This window comes from Trematomus bernacchii, unplaced genomic scaffold (assembly GCF_902827165.1).
Source record: "Trematomus bernacchii unplaced genomic scaffold, fTreBer1.1, whole genome shotgun sequence".
NCBI classification, from domain to species: Eukaryota; Metazoa; Chordata; class Actinopteri; order Perciformes; family Nototheniidae; genus Trematomus; species Trematomus bernacchii.
Window position 1 is genome coordinate 2,688,789 of NW_022987803.1, and position 25,338 is coordinate 2,714,126.

A 25,338-nucleotide genomic window follows, 5' to 3' on the forward strand; every position below is an offset into this window, starting at 1 on the left:
TGTTTAATGGAGTTAAACAGAAGAGGAAGTGGTCTGCTGCAATGTCAGATTCACTGTCTGTAGATTGAAGTCGAAGAAAGCTGCAGATCCAACTAAAACCATTTGACTGATCCTGTAAACAGGTTGAAATATATGTTTTATTGGGCATAACAATACAGCAAAATAAGATATTCATGTATGAATCGATTAAAATCCGAGAACCATGGTATGTTCATAACAGCTCTCCTGTTCTAACCACCTAGATGGTCAGTTACCCAAGGTAGAACATTCATATTTCTATCCATGTAAAGTTTTTCATTAATTTGTCAATGTTGTGAGATATTTGAAATTTGATTATCTCTGAAATATCTGCTGTCATAATATAATGAGTCAATGGATTTTAATTTTGGAGGTCAATGGATAGTGGAGCACGCGTGTGAACTGCGAGCGCCGGAGCCTCACAGCGGCGAAACTGTGCCGCGCTTAATTGCGGCGCATTTGCGCAAAAGCTGAAGTGCGCCGCATTTGCGCATCAGATGAGGCTCCCTCCGCAAGGTGACCATACTGGATGTATGAAGTACCTGATCCAATCAGCTTGACGTAACAACGCCAAACATGATTTGCTCCTCAAAATGCAAGACTAGACCTCTGAAAATAAGCATCTGTAAGCAGCAATTGCCATTATGACTAAACAAAGAAAGAAGAGGGCCCCTTAAAGAAAGTGATCCAGTGACGGCTGAAAGACATTTCCAAGAAAACAAGTAAAAACATACATACACACAAACATACAGCAAATAATGAAACAATGCAGAATAGAATGAATATATTTCATCTATCAGTGGAAAGGTGGAAGATAAGCTGTTGAAATCTTCCCGTCAGACGTGGCTGCCCTGATCTGTTGTTTTAACGGAATTAGGAGGATCTGAGGTGGATTATTGTTGGGGCTGAACCAACACTGTGTAGGACTGCTGGGCTGTGCTTAGATGTTCCATGCATTTTACACTGTCAGATTGATGTGAGGGGGAATGAAAGGCTTTTCTGTGCACACAGGCCGAGACTTCGGGAGGAGGAATGTAGCGTGCTATTGAACTCTGCTGGAGACACAATGATTAAGGAAAATACATATTACTATTCTCCCTATTAATTGGGGATTACATAAATTCCAAACTGATTACATTTTGGCAAGAGAAACCTTTTCACTGAAAACTCACGTTGCTTTTGTGCCGTGTCAAACTAACCCTGTCATGCAACTGTTGAGTGATTTGTCATACAGTGATTATTTGGCGGGGCTGAAAATGGAATTACAACTAATCTGACATCCAACTTCTGTTTTACACAGACACACACACACGGCTGGAGTTAAAGGGGGAATTCCAACCAAAACTTTTGTTGTACCTCCACAAAAAGCTAATGCTGTATGAAAGGTTCAAGAACACGTCCAGGCATTGTTCCTTTCTTCCTGGATTTGTTATACTAATTCATTTTACTTTGCTTTTGTCTGCAGGAGATCAAAGAGTGCACCTGTTGGTTCTGTTGGAAGTCATTCTGGAACTTCAGTAGCTGATATCAAAGTACACAATACAGGGAGAGGTCAAAAATACTGTCTTTCATCTGATGACACACATTATTATTGACACTTAGAAAGTGAATTATAATGAATAAGAGCAGCTGTAATAATATAGTGGGAATGCTGATACAGCATTCCAACTATATGTTATTCTACGGACAAAATTATTATTATTCCGCCGGAATCTTGCACCTCTTCTCCTCCTGCATTCAACATCGCAGAAACTCCGTTCAAACATCAAAACGTTCAGCTCGGTTGGGAATCGATGGCTATTACTTTTATCATTCATAACTTTCATAATTCCAGAGATACATCCCATAATTCATCACATTTTTAACCATTGAAGTCAATGGAGAAAATCTTCAGACTTGAACAATCTTCATGCGACTTCAACTGCTAACTGTTCATTCATACTTTCACTCAGAAACCTTATTCCAACTTTAAAATGTTACACATCTTTCTGACATTATTCGTGTAACACAACTTCTAAATCTGATTCTTACTTTTAGAGATATTAAACATTGTTCAGACCTTGGTAAAGAGGCTTTCTTCAGATTTTAACATTAACTAGAGTGCGTGATGTCACAGCTAGAGGGTAGGAAATCTTGAAATTTGCCTTAATATTTTTTTTTTAAACTGCCATAATTCCCAAACCCTAGATTCCTGAGACATAATATTTCATGACAAATGTAGGAAAACATCTCGTAGCTTGAAAAATGACAAATAATTAAGCAAAATGCCTCTTGAGGGCATGAAGTGACAAAAACGTTCAACATGTCTCCATTAAAGCCCATTGTAATTTCAGGCTGATATTTCCTCACAGCAGCAGCCGCACACCTTTAGTTAAACTGCCAAAAAGGCCACATTATTAACCCGAAAGTACACAAAAATTACACTTCAGATACTCAACTTCCTTGACATGCTTCACGTTTTGAAATTTCACAGATATCTGTTATCGTTCTTCCACAAAACATTCACATGTAAGAGGTTTATCTCTCATTCAGAACAATGCAAACCTGTGATCTCTGATGATTGGTCGTACTTTTTACAGTACTACAGCTTCCACAGATGACATTTTTTTATGGATTTTTTGTCAAAGCACTTAAGATATTCATTGCTATCGGGATGTTAAGAGCATTCCATGGAATATAACAAAAAGTGTATCTCGAGCCGGTTTCTCAAACTTACCTACCCTACCTTAAACTCCTATGAAAATGTTCAAAAAGTGCTCAAAATTCACATGTGTGCTAACAGTCCAGCCGTGAAGACATCTACGAGACAGTTTTGAGATTTCTTCAAATGCCGTTGCCATGTCAACACAATGCTCGCCATGAAACACGGTTTTCTCATAACTTCAAACGGCCCAAAACTTCACAGGTTTGGTAACGATGCAGCCATCAACGCATCTAAGCGTATTATGGGGTGTCATCAAATGCCGTTGCCATGGCGACAGACCACTCGCCATGAAGCACGATGTCGCTGTAAGTCCAATGGAAACGGTCCGATCGTCCCCCAAATTTTGCTTGTATATCACCGGTCCAGCCCTCAACAGCTCTACGTCAATTATGGGGTTTCTTCAAATGCCGTTGCCATGGCAACACAATGCTCGCCATGAAACACGGTTTTCTCATAACTTCAGTGAAAATGTTCCAAACGGCCCAAAACTTCACAGGTTTGGTAACGATGTAGCCATCAACGCATCTAAGCGTATTATGGGGTGTCATCAAATGCCGTTGCCATGGCGACAGATCATTCACCATCAAGTTAGTTCAAAAGTTTGCAGTTCAAATATTCTGCTGCTTTTCCAAGCCTTTTTACTTTCTTTTCTTCACTCATCACACATTCAAGCCCCCAGTGTTCATGTATCATTTCAATCTAAATTCTTCACTTTCTTCTTACACATTACATTTCAGCATAGCAGTTTAGCGTCAGCTTTTCAGCATAAAGCATTCCCACTAGCAATTTCTTCAGGAATTGCATTCTCTAGTTTGTTATGTTGTTAAATAACAAAGGAATTAAGAGTTTAAAAATATATAAATGTAATCAGCAATGGCTATATAATGTTTTCTGTTATGCATTTGTAGTATGCTTTCGACTCATTTTTGCTGTTATTCGCCGCTCATTTGAGCATTCACAATAACTAAATTATAGAGTGAATTGTTCCTAAAAACCATAGAGACCAAAACAGACCGTAAACAGTAAAGAGTCCTGATTTACAGACAGTTAGGGGAGGACAACAGTTTATTTTAAAACAACTATTATCTTTATAGCTGTCACGAACGAGCTGAGAACCAAAGTGCAACACACGGGAGACCAGGGAAAGTCGGTAACCAGCTTTATTATGAATTGTTTCAACTAGGGCTGTCAAGTTAACGCGTTAATAACGCGTTAACGCAAAAAAAAATTAACGTAATCATTTTAACGCGATTAACGCATGAGTATTTTTTGTCCTCGGCCGCCCCGCCCCGTAGTTTCAGAGCGCATCGAGTTTAAAATACCATCTACTGTACAAGCTGATGCTGACAGCCCCGCTCCTGCCGCCCGCTTGTGGCAGACCACACTTCCACGCTCACCGGCAGGCCCGGACTGGCCATCGGGAGGACCGGGAGGGTGTGTGTACTGTATGTGTGGCGCGACTCGCGCGAGCGAGGCACACCTTACGTGTTGTTGTTGTTGTTGTTGTTAGCATCTGGTGCTAGCTAGCTGCGCTAACGGATATAAGGAGCTGTTTCAATGACATTTCGCCGACAACTGCGCCGAGCACTTGACTTTATGCAGGTAGCCAGACAGTGGGACATTGTACGAAAAGTCAGCACACTCAGCACGGATAGTGCGCGCAACATGATTGCAGCTCCCGTTCGAGCATATATGCCTTGAGCTGCACATAGCTCCAACGATCCATCAGTGTCCCCACACACACACACACACACACACACACACACACACACACACACACACACACACACACACACACACACACACACACACACACACTTTGTATTGTATTATTGTATGAGAGGTTCCAGGTTGAATTGAGGCGAATATTGGTAATGTTCAGTGGTTGTTGTGTTTAATATTCATGAGCATATTTGTCATTGTTCAAATGATAATAAACAAACATATAAAGCATATTTGTCCACTCATATGTTGATAAGAGTATTAAAAACTTGAAAAATATCCCTCTAAGGTACATTTAGAACAGATAAAAAATGTGCGATTAATTTGCGATTAATCGCGATTAACTATGGACAATCATGCGATTAATCGCGATTAAATATTTTAATCGACTGACAGCCCTAGTTTCAACTGAACAGTTCTGGTATAAGACAAACCGGCAGACAGTAGGCAAAGGGCTGGTCGGGGACAGGCGAGGGTTCCAGGAATAGGCGAGACGGGAGACGCAGGTACAGGCAGGGTCAGGGAGCAGGCGAGGCAGAATAGTCCGGGTACAGGCAGGGTCGGGAAACAGGCGAAGCAGGCTGGTCAGGGACAGGCAAGCTCGAAACCGGGAGAGCAGGGAGGTATTACGGGAAAAACTTGCATGCTGCGAAGTACGATCTGGCACTGAGGTGAGAGTGAAGGGGGCCTATATACTAGTGGAGCTGATGGGTGTAACAGAGTGTGAGAAAGAAACAGGGTGTGACTACCAGGTGACTAAGGTGACTGAGAAATACTAATGCAGAATATAGGTGAGTGAGGGAGCAGACTGTGACACTAGCAGCATGCCAACAAACCGCTGCTGAACAAACAGTTGCCACATTCTTCTGTTAGCATGTAAGCCTACCACTGGCATGTTCTTATTTAGCTAGCATGCTAACCGGCTACAGTAAGGGAAGCCTGCATGTGTACTCTTTCGTTTCATTGAACTGCACTTTTTGTCACAAACAGTGATGGTTATTAATTTAAGTTTAAGATTTAAGAACTTTATTGTCATTGTTAAGGCACAACAAAACATATTGTATGCTGGTCCTGTAGGTGCAAGCTTTAAAAAGATGTACAGTGTTGTGCAGTGTTGAGTATGAATTAATATTTCCTTGTAACTGAGGGATGTAGTGGTTTTCGGTTGAATAGTATTTTCCTGATGCCCATTGTTAGCAGTATGAGCACAGTTAGTAATCTAATTAAAATAAATGTTTGCCAGTGTGCTATCTTGAAATAGGCTAATTAGTGGTTGTAGAGTTTGTTAATATGCTCGATAATAAGACCGGTAAATTAGAATTAAATGTTTCTTTATATCCCTGTCCATGTATTTGGGACAAAAGTGATCCAACAGAAAGTAATGAGATTACAATGAAGTTGTAATTCAGAAATCCATTCCATTACTAAGTATCATTTGCAGCAGGTGTTCAGTGTAGTGTAACAGAAGACACTGAAGGTTCCTCAGCTCAATGTAACTGTGTGGAATAGAATGAAGCCATATAGCTAATACGACTCTTCAATTTGTGGTATTACTTTGTTGGTGGTATAATTGTTTTTAACAACAGGATATTACCTTGATGAAGAGTATTATAGGGTAATGTGATGATCAATAATTGGAGAATTTATGGAGGGTGGATGAGTGAAAAGCAGTCCTCCGTGAAAGAAAATCAACCACATGATGCCTGTTAGAGGAAATAAGGAAAGTTCACAGACAGTGCTCATGTCTTCCTCTCTTCTCATCTTGATTTTGTTGTAAGCAGGAGCAGAAACAGCTAGAAGAGGCTAGCACGGAGGAGGGAGGAAGAGGCTAGTGCGAAGAGACAATGTGTGTTTTAAAATTCTAGTCATATTTGTTGCCATCCCACAGCTATGTGTCACTGTCAAATGCTTTATCTGTCAGCTGCACTCCGGCCCACAGACAGCCCTGGGCCTTTGGGAGACTTCACGGCGGCTTTTATGTTCCTTCCCTCACGTCTGCCTGTGGCAGGTGTGGAGTCATCACAACTCTATTAGCTTCACCCAGCAATAAAAACACATTAACCTGCTCCTCTGAGCAGAGCGGTCATTATCCTGCTGGGGCTCTGAGGAGCTCTGCACACTGGGACGGACTGCTACTAATGGAGGGGGGGGGGGGGGGGCAATACCTCTGTGTACCTGCAATGTCTGAATTTGTGAGCCCCTGACGAGACCAAAAGTTCAGTTTATAAGTGTGTAGTGTGTATAAATACAAAACATGTTTTAATTCAACCTGAGAGGACAGAAGACAACTCCTCAGTTTAAACCGGCCCGTAATCAATCTTTTCAATTCTAATTCAATTCTAATTTATTTTAAACTTTTGTCAGTATAAACCATAGACTGTATATATAAATGGACGTAGGGTCCGTGACGTCACCCATAGGATTCTGCGGAGTTGCTGAGAAGCCTAAAGTAGGCGGTGTCGGCCACTAACGTCTCGACAGTGACGTCAGATTCTAACTCCCGCCTGATCCAAATAAGGGCAAAGAGGCGGAGCCGAGGCGGGACCTGCTGCCACCGAGCTGGAAGCTCCAGAGCTAGCTGAGGCTACCAAGCTAAGCTAACATGCTCCCCGTCTGCACACTGCCGTCACATTTTAAGTTTCTAAGGTAAGCGGACATGAAACTATTCAGCAAACTATAAATAATAATCTAAGTTATTGAGTTTTTAGCATAATACTTCAGAATCTTAAAATCCCTTGACGTTTGTATGCAATTGTGCTAAATTAAACATTGGAATCAAGCAAATATTAATATGTTTGCATGACATTAATTATTTATATTTTGCTATCACTTAATTATACGTTTAATACATTTAAGTCAAGCTAAGGTACATGTGATGGTAGCTAGTTAGTGCTCTTACCTGTGATGCCTCCTCCAAACAGCATTATAACCAGACTATCATTGAAACTATAAGTAGAATGCCAGTTCTAGATCCTTGACTTAAGACAAACAATTCAAAAGACAAAATCAACTAAATGTATTTAAAGACCAATCTTTATTTGAAGGTGCCTCTTAACCTGAGATATTAGTTATACAGTAATAGTATTGACTGAGCAACTCAACGGTTAACTTTATATTTCTTATTGTCTAAAGCATTTATTATTTTCATTTTTCCCCTCTCATATTCAGTGTGGACGGATTGAGACAGCGTGGTGTCCAGAGAGCTGCAGAGACTTCAGGGAGAAACCTCCGTGTGATGGACGTCCTGTCTGTTGGTTTAGCCGGAGAGGACTGAGGCTCTTTCCTCTGTGAGGAGGACCAGACCTGATGGAGGAGCCCATGCTGGGCATAGCCGATACCAACTGCATAGGGTTAGTCTGTCACTTTATTTGACTAAATGTGTTTACTTATACATTTAATAGGTTTACACCTTCTGTCCATATGTGACCCGCTCTATCGAAATCAGTTGGAAGTCGCAACGGCTCATTTCAAAATAAACGTGGATTTGCGTAAATAAATAGTTTTTCGGGGTTCGGGTGTTTTGTTTGATTTTAAATAAACAACGTTTTGGCTTTCAGAATATGAAACTTTTATTTCCAAAATCACACGATAAATACATGTTTGAAGCTTGTAAAGGGAAGATGACAGCTCTCACTGAAATTATGAATGTAAGGCGTATAGTAATCATAGATAACACGGCAGGGTCCGTTACAGTTTGTTTTAATCTGATTTCAATTAAACAAAGTCTTGGCTTTCAGAATATTAAAGTTGTTTCGGCAAATTTAGATGATAAATACAACTTTGAAGCTTGTAACGGCATAATTACAAGCGGAGAACGGAGTAACTTTACGTCACAGCAGGCATAACAACAGCCGGTGTTTCTCGTGAGTGTTTTCCCCGGGAAACAAACACAATACACACAAATGCAAAATTATACAAACACACACACGTATACACACACACACTCGCGAGCTTCCCCCAGACCAGTAATCGAAACGAAAATATCTTACCTCTGTAGTATTTTGATAATTTGCTCCGCTAATAATCAATCAGATCGATGGATTCCAGAGAAGAGGAAACTTTGAAGGCCTTTTTCTCAAAATGATGACTCGGTGACAGTCATTATATAATGTGACATATTTTGCTTAATATTTGGAGTACAAAAACAATCCTGATATCATTAGAAAGCTAGGAATCTCCTCTTTCCAACAGTGTATACAACTCAAAATGTGTCTTCGGGTCAATGTGACTGATTTCGATGGAGCAGGTCACATATGTGCTTTTTATTTAAAACATTTTTGATTAACTTTTGGTTCACATTTCAATAAATTGAATTTCTATTTGCACTCCTTTTGTCCATTATTCTTACTGAAAATGTTAGATTACACATTCACATCTGACTGAAGATTGGCCCCATTTATTTGTGACGTTGCAAACTCTGCGGTACAAGGTACGTGTTGTGAAGCTCATAACGTGAGGCAAATAGAAATAATCAGCTGATGGAGTGTAGATATGGAAATAGGTGCATTCGATCAGCTCACTATGTTTTTCACCACACTTTATAAGCCTGACAATAACCACACCTTCTCTGAGGTGCAGGGTCACAAACAAATGATGGTGCTGAGAGACTACTAAATATTCGGTGTGCGGATCTTTGTTTTCACAATAAAAGTGTGGTTTCTTAGTGAATGTCCTGTACTGGTCTTAAAATCTCAAAACGTAGTGCAACTGTAGAAGCTTGCTCTGTTCTCTCACTGAAATAATAACTTTTACCACGTTTTTTACAGACAATATTGAGAGATAAATAGTAGCAGTTCTCACTATGTGTCAAATATCTTTGCCTTCAATACATTAAATTAGAAAGCTGAAAGTCATATTGCTTGTTAACATCTAAATGTAACCTTTTGAATGGAAAAAACCTACTGTAACTTTGGAAGAACAAATGAAATGCAATGAATAAGCTTAATATTTTTAACAAATCATCCCTAAAGTATTGACTAAGCTATTCATCGTCCTTAAATGCAGGCATTAAGTTACATGTTCACGTTCCACAGCCACAATTAGTCGGTTTCACAAGTGTAATGAAAATCAAATAAATAGTAAGCATTGGTATTACCCATGCTTACTATTTATTTGATACCAATTTGGTAATACAATTAATAAAAACAACAAGGTTTGGGTTTGTTCTTCAGATATGACTGTGACGTTAACGTGTAAGCTCAATAATGAACTCCAGCTCAACCAACCATATTGTAATATCTAAGTAATCATCTTGAAATATGACATTAATAATTGTAATATACACACATCTTATTGTGAGGTTGATTTCACATACACTACGCTGCTATTCAACACTACTTTGACGTTAGCTTGTCTACGTACTGGAGCATAGCGAATTTAAATTAACCTTAGCGATGCATACAGTTACCTACATAATAAAATATCTCTCTAAGTTACAAGGATGACCTTATTTTACCAACCTCAAACAGAAGCCGTTTGTTCTACAGTATTATCCCACTTAATGCTTAACACTTCTCTATTTCGTTTTAACTTGGAGGCTACGATTAGCATCGTTAGCACAGATGTAGCTAGCTACCACTCACTTACATGCTAACCCAAGCCTTAACATTCATTACGTAGCTGATTAAAATCATGAACACATAAGTAAAGTACTCGAATTTCACTTACCGCAAAACCGCATTCATGCACCCGGCTCTGCCCCAGAGTTTGCAGCTTGGCATAAACATGATAAAAAATAATATATTATATGAACATTTCTGTTTATTACAACTTGTGTCTCTTTTTTGTTTTTGTTTCGTCTACAATTTATCTCTGGTATACAAAATTGCATTCACCTAAAGGTCTCCTATCATGCTAAATGCACTTTTTGATGTCTTTCATTCATAAATATGTGTCCCCGGTGTGTCAGGAGACTCACAAACGGTCAGAAAACAGTTAATTTTTTTTTTTTTTTAAAGCTACGGACCCAGAATCAGCACTTCTCTAACAGGGCTGAAATAGAATGGGTGATTTGTTTGGTATTTTGAGCAAAACACTTCATAGACATGTTTTTATATTTTTTATATATATCTGAGTCCTATAATATATGCCTAAAAATAGCATAATAGGAGACCTTTAAATCATTTCTGAGATCTAAGAACATCAGGAACGTCAGACCATGGAAGGATTGCTACATGGACCCTCAGTGCATAGGCCTGGGACCCAAAGTTTCAGGAGGCCCCTGAACAAGAGCCTTCTGTTTGAAGGTGTCCTCATTGAGGTTGTGGAAGCCTAAATAATTTGTTATTCTTAAACTTTAATCCTGATGCTTTGCTGTCAGATATCGGCTGATGTAATATTGATTTTCAATATAGTTTTGTTCACTTTCCCTAATACAGCTTCACAGTGCATACATCGCCTACTTTACATTTATGAAGACATGTTAAGATGTTGGACTGCAGAATAACTGATAATGTAACCCCTATATAAAGCTTTATTGTGTACATTATTCCAATGTATATACAATTTACAAATGGTTATTTTTTGTGATTCTGAGACATACTAACATCTAAACATATGACTTGGTAAGACACCTAAAGTCATTAAGATTAGACCCACATTGTAATGAAGTTTCCTTAAGCAGGAATAGTTCTTATTTTTCAAAAAATAGAATTGGGCCCAGAACATAACAGGATAAAAATGTGTGATCTTGAAAGTAACTCTCCACCAACATGTTGGTGCGGATTGCCTAACAATTCCACTCTTCAAAAAAGAAAAAAAGAAAAATCCAGTTGAAGGCTGAATTCCTTCTCCTGTGTGTCTGACCGGGCTCAGCTCCAGTGGCTGTCAGCTCCACTCTGACCCAGAACTGGATAAAAAACACTCTTACCTAAGTCACAGGTAGTATTTTAGACTTTTCTAAACTCTCAGCTGGAGTGAGTGTAAGATCACACTGTTCTCTGAGGCTGCATTAGAGAAGTTGAAATCCCCCTTCACTCTCCCCAGCAGTGCCATCTTTCAACAAAAGATTAGCATAATAGATAGCTACATACCACAACTGAGCCCTCAGCATGCATTTCCATCTGCACCCTGATAAAGAGGCCTATTGGTTCTCTTGTCAGCAGGGTTGGACGTCTGACTGGCTCACCACAGGGGTTCCCCCCCTCCCTCGCTGTCCTCACTAATCCCGGTCTTGTCTACCGGTGAGAGGACCAATCAGGAGATGTCTGGCAGGTCCATCAAATCCGACGAGGGCAGCGATAATTAGTCCTTAGATTTCTCTTTCTTTGCACTGTCTGAGAAAGGCCGGCTGTATGAAGCACATTTTCTGGATCTCAGGGGAGTTGTGGAGGTGCAGAATGGTGAGGGTCCGCTGCGTCCAGGTCTCTGCAGGAGATCAGAATGTCTGCCTGGAGATTTGGCAATGATATGAAGCTCTGCAGATCTATTCAAGCAAAATTCATTTTAACACCATCAGTGCTCAGTTATGTTCTGTTATGTGTTGACTCATTATATTGAAGAATAGCTTATTTAAAAAAAATGTAACGTCAAAAGCAGTCGCTACACACATGCTTTTTCTCAACATGCCTAAAGAACAGAAGGAACATGTAAAATAATTAATGAAACAATCCCAACACAGCGTCCACATACTTCATACAAAGGGTTAATTTGGAACCAATGCTCCATCGTTTAATAGGTAGATGGATCTGTTAAGTATGGAAGTTTATCTATGGAACGTTGGAAATAGTGTTGGGATTAAGAAATAGTCGTTTTTGCTTTCAGATCAGCTGACATTTCACCTTCCTTCATCATCTTCACCTCTTGATCAGATATTTGAGCAGCTTTTAGTGATTACACGTCACCTCACAGTTCCACTGCTTTTATGTCTTACTGGCTCAAATTTCAGCAGTTACTTTTCAAATGGTATTTCAATTTGAATCCTGTATGACTCTTTATCTTACATTTCAACCACTACTGCTGTCAGCATTCACGATTAAACTGACAGTTACACCTCTGACGATTTCTACTCTTTAAGTGCTTGAATGTCAACTGATACTTTTCACTCATTTCTGTAATTACAAGATTTCAGAGACTTCAACATATGTCAGCACTTTTATTTTAACTTCTGCTTAATCATTTTGCGTTCTTTGTATTTCAACTGCTACTTCAACATTTAGCATTTAAATTAATTTGAAATGCTTCAACTGCAATCCTTCAATGATCACTTCAATTTCCTGCACTTGTTTTCTTAGTATTGTGATTAAAAACACTGATAAATGTTCCGGCACTACAGCACAATTCTCCCTCTAATGCTGCTCTGTGTGTCCACAGATGGTGATTTAGGAACTCTGTACAGACAGCACAGAGAGGAAGGTAACTGAAGCCCCATCACCAGCACTGTTATTATTAAACTCCGAGCCCCTTACTTCATTCGCCACCCATTCAAGAATCACATTAAGGTTGCCGAGAGCTGTTTTATTGCTTTTAGCTTTTCAATTAGGCTGGATAATTTGTGTCCACCTCCTTTAGATTAGATTTTAAATGAGAAACATGTTGTGCCATTAATTATCACTATTCTTATTTAGTGGACAAAGCTCTTTAGCGGCCAGCTGGAGAGAAGAGAAAAGAACGAAAGGAGAAGAAAAAGTGTTTATGTGATGCACAGCACAGGTGCCTGATGGGTAATGGACAGGCTTAATGATTAGTTCAGTAACGAGAAGGGTTGTGACAGTGAAGCCCTTCAAAGAGCCTGGTGATGTCAGACCAGCTGAGATGTTTGTGTGTGTGTGTGTGTTCTGACCTGAGGTGATGTTGGTGAGTAACAGAAGATGTTTGACTCTTCCTCCAGCACCCGACGCTCCTTCCCACCCAGATGAGGAGCAAACACTTCACTCCTATTCAGCTCTAAAAGTAGGTCAGGCCTGTATAGCTGCAGTTTGTCTATGGCAGCGCTACACACACACTGCACCGCTACACACACACCGCTACACACACACTGCAGCCTCCGGAGGCTCTACAGCAGGATGTGCCTCTGCAGCATCATACTATATATATAGTATGATCTGCACACAAACATATATACTTTATCACTGGTCTATACTGTCTTAGTTTCAAAATGTAAATCAATTCAACATGATTAATAAAATACTAGTTATTTCTTGTATCTTGGGGGGAACGGGGGGGGGGACGGGAACAAATACAGGTATGATGATGTAGAACAAAACCTGAGGATTTTCACATCATTGTTACATCTTGGCTCAGTTTTTAGGATTTCTGAATTGATGGCATGAATTTCATTTATTGCAAACACCACACAAGGAACAGTTGCAGTGTAACATCTGCTAAAAATGAAATGTTCCGTTCAACACACCAGGGGATAAATCCTCAGTTATCGGTTCTGCATTGGCTACGTGATCACACAGGTAAAAAACTGCACTGGCATTACGGGAGCACATTGGGGTGAAACTTAATAGTTGGATTAAATTGCATTTATTGTATAATATGTCTTCATGTATATATGCCATCATATCTTTAAATAAGCGTGCAGGGAGTTCCTCTGGAGTCCCAGGATGCTTTACATGTGATGATGACCCCGCCGGCTGAATTTAAATCAGATTACTGTACTCTCTCGGGACAGCCTGCATGTGTCTCCAAATTAAAATGTTCTTCTTGTGGAAGCTGCTTCCTGCTGCAGGAGGGAGCAGATATGTATGAGGAGGGAGCTTGTAAAAGAGCCAGAGGTCGATCAGCTCCAAGGTGTTTTTATCCGCCTCTGAGGAAGTGACTGCATGTTTTGGTCTGACAGGCAGATGGTGGCTGACAGTAATGTATATGCAGCATGCTGACCATCCCAGAATGAACGGTGTGTAATGTGGATGTAATACAGCCACAGGCACACTTGTTACAGAGCTTCTTTGTTCTGCTTGATTAGATTGTGACTGAAAGTGAATTATAGTGAATCTTTTGTGGCATGTTCAGTTATTCTTAATGAAATAAACTTTGTTCACAAACCAAAAAGGGCTATTAGAAGAGCTAATCCTCCACTTTGAATTCGACTATAAATCATTATTATGCTGTATTATTATATTTTTCCTCGCCGAGGAGGCTCTGCTTCAGAAGTGGTGTGCTGCAGCAGTCTCAAAAGGAAAAACTCCCTCAGGGTTTTTTTGTTTCATATCTCTGTAATTCCTTCACACTGACCTAATTGTAACCTGTTTTCCATACAGAGCTTTATGAATTTCCTCCATCCTCTTTTGAAGTTGTACCAATAAAAAGCTGTTAAGCTGATATATTCAGATAAGCAAATATTCCTGCGGAAAGTGAAAATGCAATATGTAATAAAAGTCTTACACTTTAAAGACTTGTTTTAGGTGTATGCTAACCATTATCTTAATTATCAAAATGTTTGGCAACACTTTATATTAAAGGGGACCTATCATGCAAAATGCACTTTTGTACGTCTTTTATACAGGGAACTCACCAAGTGTCAGAAAACACAACCCTCTCTATTTTCCTCCATACCCAAATCTCTAAAAACGGGGCTGCAACGGATCTGATACAAACTGATACAGATTTGAACATTTCTCTGATGTCAGGACGGAGGAGCTGACCTATCAGGGGAATGAGAGGTTGCCGTGGCATGGTAACAGCATGGTAACACGACGCTCGTAACTCGGCCCCCTCCTTTGCAGGGGGGCGTGGTCAGCTGCAGCGCATGCAAAGACAGGGTGGAGGAGAGCAAAATAGAGCGAAATGAGGCATGGCTAAAATGCATGATCTGTTTGGTATTTTGAAAAAGAAAACGTATAAATATATCTTATATAGGTATGGCCCTACAATATATTATTCAAATATAGCATGATAGGTCCACTTTAAGGTACACAAATTAACCATCAGCTAGTTGTTAATTAACATGCATATTAGCAGTATATTGGCTCTTTATTAGTCATTATAAAACACTTATTAATGCCTTATTCTACATGACCATATTCTACAAGTAATAAGCCATTAGAGTTTTAACCCTCCAATTAGTGCTTATTTATTGCAAGTAAGGACGTTGTTGTACATGAGTTTTGGTCTTAATATGCGCTGCTCAATACGGGCCTAATAAGGCATTAGTACCACAAGAATAGTAATTCTCCCATATTAACACTTAATAAATATGATCTATTCTTATGTAACAAGACATGAACCTATAAGTGTTAATTGTGTCTAAATAACTCAAAATTAGGTATTTATAATATCTAAGAATATGTTTTGGGGTATTGACAGTTCAGCTACCAATAGCAAGGTGATATTGACCTGTATGTTTCATATTTTCACATTTATATATTTGTAAAATTTGCACTGAAGCTTAGAAACCGGGTACAGGAAGTAGGAGAAAGTGAACTGAATAGCATGGCAGTAGACTACTACTAATTGTCCCTATGCAACCTGAAGAGTAAAAGGGTCAAGTCCGTCAGAAAGCAATGACTGTAAGTGTAATCCTTACACTTACACTGTAAGGATTAGTAACATGTATTGTGTTTATGACATTTGGAGATGTTTAAACACAATGAGAAAATGCGTTAGCATTCCCGCTAGCATTAGCATACACGCTAGCGTTAGCCATACTAGCCTGTATACATTACATTACATTGCATTTAGTTGACGCTTTTATCCAAAGCGACTTACAATAAGTGCATTCGACCAGGAAGATACAAACTTGGAGAAAACAGAATCATATAAGTACATCAGGTTTCATAGAGCGTGGAAAACATAAGCACATTACGTCTGGGGAGGGGGTCAGATGCCCATTGACCCACAGCCCCCCCTCTCCCTCCTCACCAGTCCTGTGTTGCCCCAGCAAGCACAGAGGATGAAAAGGAGCCAGACATGTCCAAGAGATAAAACTTAATGAAGGGACCTGGTGTTGACCAAGATGCCGCAGTGCATATGTCCTCCACACTTACGCCATTAAATAAGGCTGTTGATACAGCCATGGCTCGTGTAGAGTGTGCCTTTCCCCGCCTGTCCGTAGGCATGTGAAATGCATTCACAAAGTCAGCCTGCCAGGCGTTTCTTGGACAGAGCTTTTCCAGTTACTCCACCGCCGAAACACACAAACAGCTGTTCTGTGTGTCCAAGGGCAGCCGTGCGCTCTACATAACATGCCAGCGCACGCACCGGGCAGAGGAGGTGCAATTTAGCCTCCCTCGCCCCACTATGGGGGGGAGATTAAAACCCCCCAACTGAATAGCCCTCGACCTGAACGTACTCCTTAGGCTCTTCGGCACAAAGGAGGGGTTTGGTCTGAGTGTCGCACCGCTTTGGTCACCCCGGATGTTTAAACAACTCGGGTGCACTGATAAAGCGGTTAACTCAAACACTCTTTTGGCTGACGTTAAGGCAAGTAGCAATGCTGTCTTCCATGACAGTGCTTTCAGGGAAGAGAGCTCCAGAGGCTCAAATGGTCCTGTGACCAGAGCCTCGAGCACTAGGGGCAAGTCCCACTGTGGGGCAGAGGCGCGCACCACTGGGCGCAGCCTGCTGACCCCTCGCAAAAACCGCGACATCAGCGGCTGGGCAAAAACTGACCTGTCGCCAAATCCCTCATGGCAGGACGAGATGGCTGCTGCATACACCTTCACTGTGGAATGAGCAAGCCCTCTGTCCACCAACAACTGTAAGTACGACAAAATAGATCCCAATTTACAAGATAGGGGCTCTATTTTTCGCTCCTCACACCATAGCCGGAATCCCAGCCACTTTGGCCTGTAACAGGCTGTGGTGGATCCTGCTCTAGCTGCCTGGATAGACTGAATCACACTATCAGACAATCCCTCCTGCCTCAGCCTCTCCCCCTCAGGAGCCAAGCCTGGAGGGGGTGGCCCAGTGTGGGTAACGCCCCGATTGCACCTGCCTCCTGGGAGATTGCCCCCCAAACTTGGGGAAGCGCCCAGGGCTGGCCCACCTTCATCTGTGTCATCTCCGAGTACCACGGCGCCCCTGCGCGATCCGGTGCTACTAGGATGATTGACAGACGCTCCCGCCTCACTCTCCCCAGGAGAGGGAGGATGAGACGTAACGGTGGAAAGGCATAAAGCAGCTTCTTTGGCCATGGCTCGTGTGCAAATGCATCCACCCCCAAAGGAGGGTCGTCGCTCAGAGCCATGGAGAACCACAGTGCGCAGTGGGTGTTGCGCCGGCTGACGAACAGATCCACCTCTGCTGTCCCGAACCGGGCCCAGATCCGCTTCACCACCTCTGGGTGAAGCGTCCACTCGTCTGGCAGGGGTCCGCCCCTCGACATGAGGTCGGCCCCCCTGTTCTCCAGACCCGAAATGTGGAGGGCTCTCAGAGATAACATTACCTCTGCAGCCCATAACCACAATTTCTCCGCTATGGTCAACAGAGCGGCGGAGCGGACTCCGCCCTGTCTGTTGATATATGCCACTGTGGTGCTGTTGTCGCTCCTGATCATTACATGTTTCCCCTGGATTAAGGGTTTGAGATGTTGGAGGATTAATATCACTGCCCGCAGCTAAAGGAGGTTGATGTGCCGTGTCTCTGTTAGAGACCAGCACCCTCCTACAGCTTTCCCTAGGCAGGTTCCTCCCCATCCCGTTCCGGATGCATCCGTGAACACTGAGATGTGGGAGATCACCCGTCCCAAAACCGGAGGTTGCCCCCCATCGGTGGGGGGATGGTCACGTTTGTGTCTCTTGATATCTAAACACAGGCTGGAGAACCACCTCTGCAGGCGGCGCATATGCAATAACCCCAGCAGGACCACAACGTGAGCTGCTGCCATGAGACCCAGGGTCTGCATAACAGTTAAAGCCGTCACTGTTGCCCCCTGTCGCAGTCTGCAAACTGCCTGTAGCAAGGATGCCTGTCTGCTCTCTGACAGGGTGGCACGTAGCCTGCCTGCATCGAGCACCACTCCCAGATACAATACCTGTTGTTGAGGCATGGGGGGCGCTCTTCTTCCAATTGATCGCAAATCCTAACTCGGTTAGATGTAGGATCAATTGAGCCGTATGACACATTGCCCGTTCCGTGGAGCTGGCCATAACTATGAGGTCATCTAGGTAAAAGAATACTCTCATGCCCCGGCTGCGCACTTGCTGAAAGTGCGCAGGGACAGGGAGTAGCCAAACGGCAGCCTGTTGTACTCGTAGGCCACCCCCTGGAAGGTAAAACGTAAATACTTTCTGTGTTTCGGAGCAATTCCGACATGAAAGTAGGCGTCCTTCAGGTCGATGGTTGTAAACCAATCGCCTGGCTGCACCAGTTCCAATAACCGTTTCACAGTCAACATCTGGAAAGTTTTGCGTACAATGTGGAGATTCAGACCACGGAGATCCAGAATGGGCCTGAATTCGCCTGTTTTCTTGGGCACCAGGAAATACAGAGAATAATGCCCCTTATCTCTGTCCCGTGTGCGCACAACAGATACCACCTGTTTTCGCACCAAGGTCTGAACCTCTGTTGAGAGAAAGCCTATCTCCCTTCGGGATGATAGCTTCGCCTCTTTTATGCCTGTAAACGGGGAGGGGTGCTGGAAAACTGCCGTAGAAGCCCTGACGCAGGCGGCTCACCGGCCTCGGAGGTATCGGTGGGGGAAGCGGCAAGCCTGCATGCTCCGCCGCCATAGCCATTACCGCCGAGAAGTCCTGACGAGCCGACCTCTGCTGATGGCCTTCCTGGCGGTCAGCGGAAATCCCGGACGACGAGGTGTCATCATCGTCGTCCTCCTCTCCGATGCCTGGACCCGTCCGGGCACGAAGGACACGGGCGCTCCTCAGGTGAGTCCTTATTCAGTTTGTCCGAAGAAAAAAACTGTTTCTTGTTCTTTCTAACCTGTTTATCTCTTGCTCAGTTACTCAATAGCTGCTTAGCTGAAAGAGAAAGGGATAGCAGTGAGCGGGCGAGGCCGCCTCTTATGCAGTGGATGCGCGCGCATTCAGGTAGGCCCACCCAGGGGGCCGGCTACGGGTATGAGTCTCAGTGAAAGAATGCGTGCATAGATAGGATCGAGGGGAGTACCCATAGAGTCCAGTAGAGGGCGGAGCCTGTGAGAGATATAACCGTATGTTTCGGCACTGACTGTTTCGGTAGTGACGATTCTAGCTAAAATTGAGCATAACTAAAGAATGCTAGCAAGTACATGGCTAGCATACACGTATTTGAAGAGGTTTACACACATAAAAACCTAATACTTTGCATAAAACCCCGAAAAAGTTTACTTAATTGAAGATAATATGTGTTCGGTAGTGACAATTCTTAAGGTTACACGCCGATTTTCAGATTTTGGAACAGATTTATATCAAAAGTATGGGATATACGGTAGCTACTTGCCATTCAGCCATGAGGGACAGGGATGCAGTGTCACTGCCTAGTCAAAAATGCAGGGGTGTGGCTAAAAACCAGGCTCAGCCATTGGACTAAAACCCCTTGTGTTTTGGTAGTGACATGAAAACTGGGGACATGATTTTTTGAGTATAGTTTTTTTATTATAAAATTAAACCCACAATAAATCTAAATATTCCAACTTCTGTTTTAATGTAATCATAAAGATTTTCTAAATACACCATTGAACGAAATAAAATAAAATGTTTTAAGTGTTATTTACAGAAATTGAAATTTAGATGTCAGGGTTGGGGACAGCTACTTCCCAATAGAAAGTACCCTATAAATGATGTTTTTGTATATATTAAGCTAATCACTATATAATGTAATGCCTTGTGTTTAAATAGACCATAACATATTCTTAGTAAATATCTATGTCTGAATACTTAATTGTTTTGTTAAATAGTTTTTCTTGTTGTGGGACCGCACTTTGTACTAATTCGGTAGAATGCCCCATTTTCAAAGTGTGAAGAGGAGGCAACTTTAGAACAGGGAACCTGTTCAGGTCAATTAGAGTCAAACTACTAGCTTATTGGTTATGAACAAGACTTAACTTTAAAATAGGGAACATATTCTTAGATAGAAATACCTAATTAGAGTCAAACTACTAGCTTATTGGTTATGAACAAGACTTCACTTTAAAATAGGGAACATGTTCTTAGATATAAATACCTAATTTTGAGTTATTTAGACACAATTAACACTTATAGTTCCATGTCTTGTTACATAAGAATAGATCATATTTGTTAAGTGTTATTATGGGAGAATTACTATTCTTGTGGTACTACTGCCTTATTAGGCCCATATTGAGCAGAGCATATTAAGACCAAAACTCATGTACAACAACTTCCTTACTTGCAATAAATAAGCACTAATTAGAGGGTTATTGAGGAAAAACTCTCAACTAATGGCCTATTACTTGTAGAATATGGTCATGTAGAATAAGGCATTAATAAGTGTTTTATAATGACTAATAAGCACAATATAGCCAATATACTGCTAATATGCATGTTAATTAACAACTAGTTGATGGTTCATTTGTGTACCTTAATATAAAGTGTTACCATATTTGTTATCTGTTTCAAGATTTTTAAATCTCAAGCTACAGTCCAGCCTTTTAGAGGAGAAGATATGTCTCTATGGGCCCTCAAATGCAAGGGAACAGCAGCACTATTACAAGAGTCCTCTCCTGCTGATGTTCAGGTGTATATCAGTATGTAGTGTCTCTACTTTAAAGAGTCCTCTCCTGCTGATGTTCAGGTGTATATCAGTATGTAGTGTCTCTACTTTAAAGAGTCCTCTCCTGCTGATGTTCAGGTGTATATCAGTATGTAGTGTCTCTACTTTAAAGAGTCCTCTCCTGCTGATGTTCAGGTGTATATCAGTATGTAGTGTCTCTACTTTAAAGAGTCCTCTCCTGCTGATGTTCAGGTGTATATCAGTATGTAGTGTCTCTACTTTAAAGAGTCCTCTCCTGCTGATGTTCAGGTGTATATCAGTATGTAGTGTCTCTACTTTAAAGAGTCCTCTCCTGCTGATGTTCAGGTGTATATCAGTATGTAGTGTCTCTACTTCAAAGAGTCCTCTCCTGCTGATGTTCAGGTGTATATCAGTGTGTCTCTACTTTAAAGAGTCCTCTCCTGCTGATGTTCAGGTGTATATCAGTATGTAGTGTCTCTACTTTAAAGAGTCCTCTCCTGCTGATGTTCAGGTGTATATCAGTATGTAGTGTCTCTACTTTAAAGAGTCCTCTCCTGCTGATGTTCAGGTGTATATCAGTATGTAGTGTCTCTACTTTAAAGAGTCCTCTCCTGCTGATGTTCAGGTGTATATCAGTATGTAGTGTCTCTACTTTAAAGAGTCCTCTCCTGCTGATGTTCAGGTGTATATCAGTATGTAGTGTCTCTACTTTAAAGGGTCCTCTCCTGCTGATGTTCAGGTGTATATCAGTATGTAGTGTCTCTACTTTAAAGAGTCCTCTCCTGCTGATGTTCAGGTAATTGAAATAGCTAAGGGTGATGATCTGCGAACACAAACTACAGACTGCTGGAGAAGAGATATCACAGGGGGGGGGTTGGGACACACACATTCCGATGGCCAATTCGTTTTAAACAAAGAGTAGGCTATACTCAACATAGTGGGGTGGGGGCTGGTGAACGGTATGGTCAATGTTTGTAAACACTGTGACATTTTGACTTTATTTGATCATTTCAGTTAAAAACTAACGTTCATATTTCATATTACTGTTTTGCCTGGCTGGACCTGTAATTTACAGGAAAGGAGTGCACGCTACTAAAGAGACACGCTACCATGGAAATCAAACAATGGTGTTGCTGTATTGAAGTCCGAGTGGAAACAGTCATATTTGGAGCGTTATGTTAGAATGAAACAGCGAGGTCGTGACTCACAAAAAAAAAGTGTTACTTCACTAACTGTAAGCTTGTCACTCAGAGTAACCTACAGTTAACTTAACTGTTGGAAAAGAAAGATCAGGGGGGGAGAGAGCTGTGATGGGCCATTAGGAGTGTACACACACAGCTGAGAGCTGCCGTTTCATTCTGACTGTTTACAAAACGGTAACAACGGACTATTTTTCTTAGCGGATGCATGTAAATTTAAATCAATACATACAACTATTTTTTAAATCAAAAAAATATTTTCTAAATCCATAAAAGCATTTTAATTAATATTGGGAGTCATGTCGTTACTTTGTTGAGAATGTGGCCATGTAATAAGTGGGACACACACAGGTTGATAAGCGACGCGACGCGGAGGGATCAGTAATTTTTAGTGAATTACTGAGTTTAGGCACGTTAATAACATTTTAATGAAGTTGAATACAGTATATTCATATTTGTCAGTGATTTCATGTCAATTCGGCGAACATAAACGATTAAATTAGGATTAAAAATCGAGAGCCGGCTGCTGTTCGTTTTTTTCGACTAAACAACATTATTTTGTTAAATAACAACATGGTGATGTTTTGTAAATGATTACATGTCTTATTTAGCACAGACTATGATCCTATCCGTGACATATGGATCTTAACAAAGATCCGCTATACATTAGTACCAGACATACTGTACAAGACTCCACACATGACTCCAGTGTGGAACCCCACTGCACCCCCTGGTGGATCAATGATCCATTGCAGCTGGCTTCACAATAATTAAATGTATTTATCACGGGGGCGGTATCAAGTCAGACTGGGGGCCGGCCGGCCATCACGGAACGTGCACGAACCGATCACGACCCTCGCATTTTAAACTGTCCAAAATAAGACGCTTCATCTGTATCAGTGTGTCTCTACTTTAAAGAGTCCTCTCCTGCTGATGTTCAGGTGTATATCAGTATGTAGTGTCTCTACTTTAAAGAGTCCTCTCCTGCTGATGCTACAGTTTGGGTTGAACTCGCGATGCATCGATTGTAGCGTCTTTGCATCGGTAAAAAAACGATTCATTCATATAATATCCTCTCATCCTGTCAGCACTCAGCAGAGACGATCTTTGATCTTTGCTTCACACTACGGAGTCTCAGTTATCAACAAACATGGAAGTCGAGGAGAAAGAGAAACACAGCGCACCGAAAAATACCTACAAATCAAACGTTTGGCAACACTTCGGATTTTTCAAGAAAGACGGTCAACTTGAAAAATCGCTCGCAAATTGTAAACGATGCCGTGCCGCTTTAAAGTACACAAGTAGTACGAGGAACTTAGCGACGCACATAAAGAGACATGGGGTCTGCGGCTGAAAAGAGAAACCTGAAAGTTAGACATATGAGTGAAATCACTCAGTGAGGTGTTATGTCAGTGAGAGTGGTGTTTAGTTTACAGCAGCCTGTGACTGCCAATAATAGTTTAAATGTCTTCCTTACAATTGTAAGCAGTTATGAAATACCTGTTTGTGAAAGGTTATTTGTATTTTTTATTGTTCATATAGAAACCACTGCTTTCTGCTCACTGGTGAGTTATCCATAGGCTGAGTGTTAAGCACATCAGGATGGCAGTTGTATGGGCATTGCACTATGGTAGTTGTTATTTGGACATTGTTAATCATGGGCAATGCATCCTTAAATTGTTTAATTGTGAGGTGTTATACAATTGTACTGTACTCTGGAGAGTTTTAAGGTAAAAAAGGTAAAAAGAAACAGCATGATGGGATGCGCAGTACTAGTAGAGAGAACCAAATATGTAAACACTTTTTTGTTAATTTATGATTTGCTGCATATAAGGAATCAAACAAAAATCCTCTGTCGTACCATATTGAAGTATCATTATTTTGCATCGTGTTGAATCGCATCGTATCGCCCCGTATCGCATAATGTTGAATCAAATCGTATCGAACTGTATCGCAACAGTGGTGAATCGTATCGTATCGCATCGCCCGGTGCTTCAAATGTATCGTTAATGTATCGTATCGTTGGCAAAGTATCGAGATGCGCATCGCATCGGCCTCAGTGATGGAGATGCATATCCCTAGTATGTAGTGTCTCTACTGGGACATGTCTCCATGCTTTAATGTTCAAAAAGCTCATTATTTTTCTCATACTGCCTGTGCTGCAGCACCTCTTTTCACCCTCTGTCTGAAACCAGAGCCCAGTCTGCTCTGATTGGTTAGCTGGCCGGCTCTGTTGTCATTGGGCTTAGAGATGTCCTGCCCCTTTAGTCTATCACTATGAGTTGGCGAGCTAGCCAATAGAAGCATGTGTGTGACATAGTGATGTCATTATGTATAGAAGAAAACAAAGGTGAACAATGGAGGGGTGAGAAGTGTGCTGGAGAGAAACTCCCTCTGGCATGCTCTGGAGTCTAATGATTTTAGACTTTACAGACCATTTACATTGACAAAAACCTATATAGAAAACACTACAGCAAAGGGAAAACCCAAAAAGCAGAACAGGGCCTTTTAAAATGTTTGTGGTTAGCACTGACTCACAACACCTTTCATCCCTCTCTCCTCACTGATAACACGCGTTCTCCCTGTGTAAGGTTTAAGAAATACACTATTAGCTCATTTATAATTAATCACACATCTCAAAAATATGCATTACATCTGTTCCAAGCGAACAGTTACAACCATCAACAGCCCCTAATTAGGCAAACATTCAATGATTACCAAATGTTCTATGAGGAACAGTGTGCATCCTGAAAGAGGAGGAAATATTCCATCCTGAAATCATATTGCTGTTTGGAGAAGCACAAATAAAAGAACAGCCCCAGCATTCTGCAGCCAGAGGCAGATGGTGTTTTTCTGTTGTTTCACTGTTAATTAGTATAATATTCAATTAAATATGTAATACAAACTGTTCGTTAGTAAACCGCCGCTGTTTTGGTTGTACATCTGAATTGATCTTTTTTTACATCATATTTTAATTAATGATTCACCAGCTTCGTCATGCATTTAAATAATAAACCACTGCACTAAAAAAAATAACTTTTGCCAAAGTTGTAAAGGTTCTGAAGCATCCTGGTATTATGTGCTGACTCATTGAAGGTAACCCAGTGGACAGCTGTGTGTTAT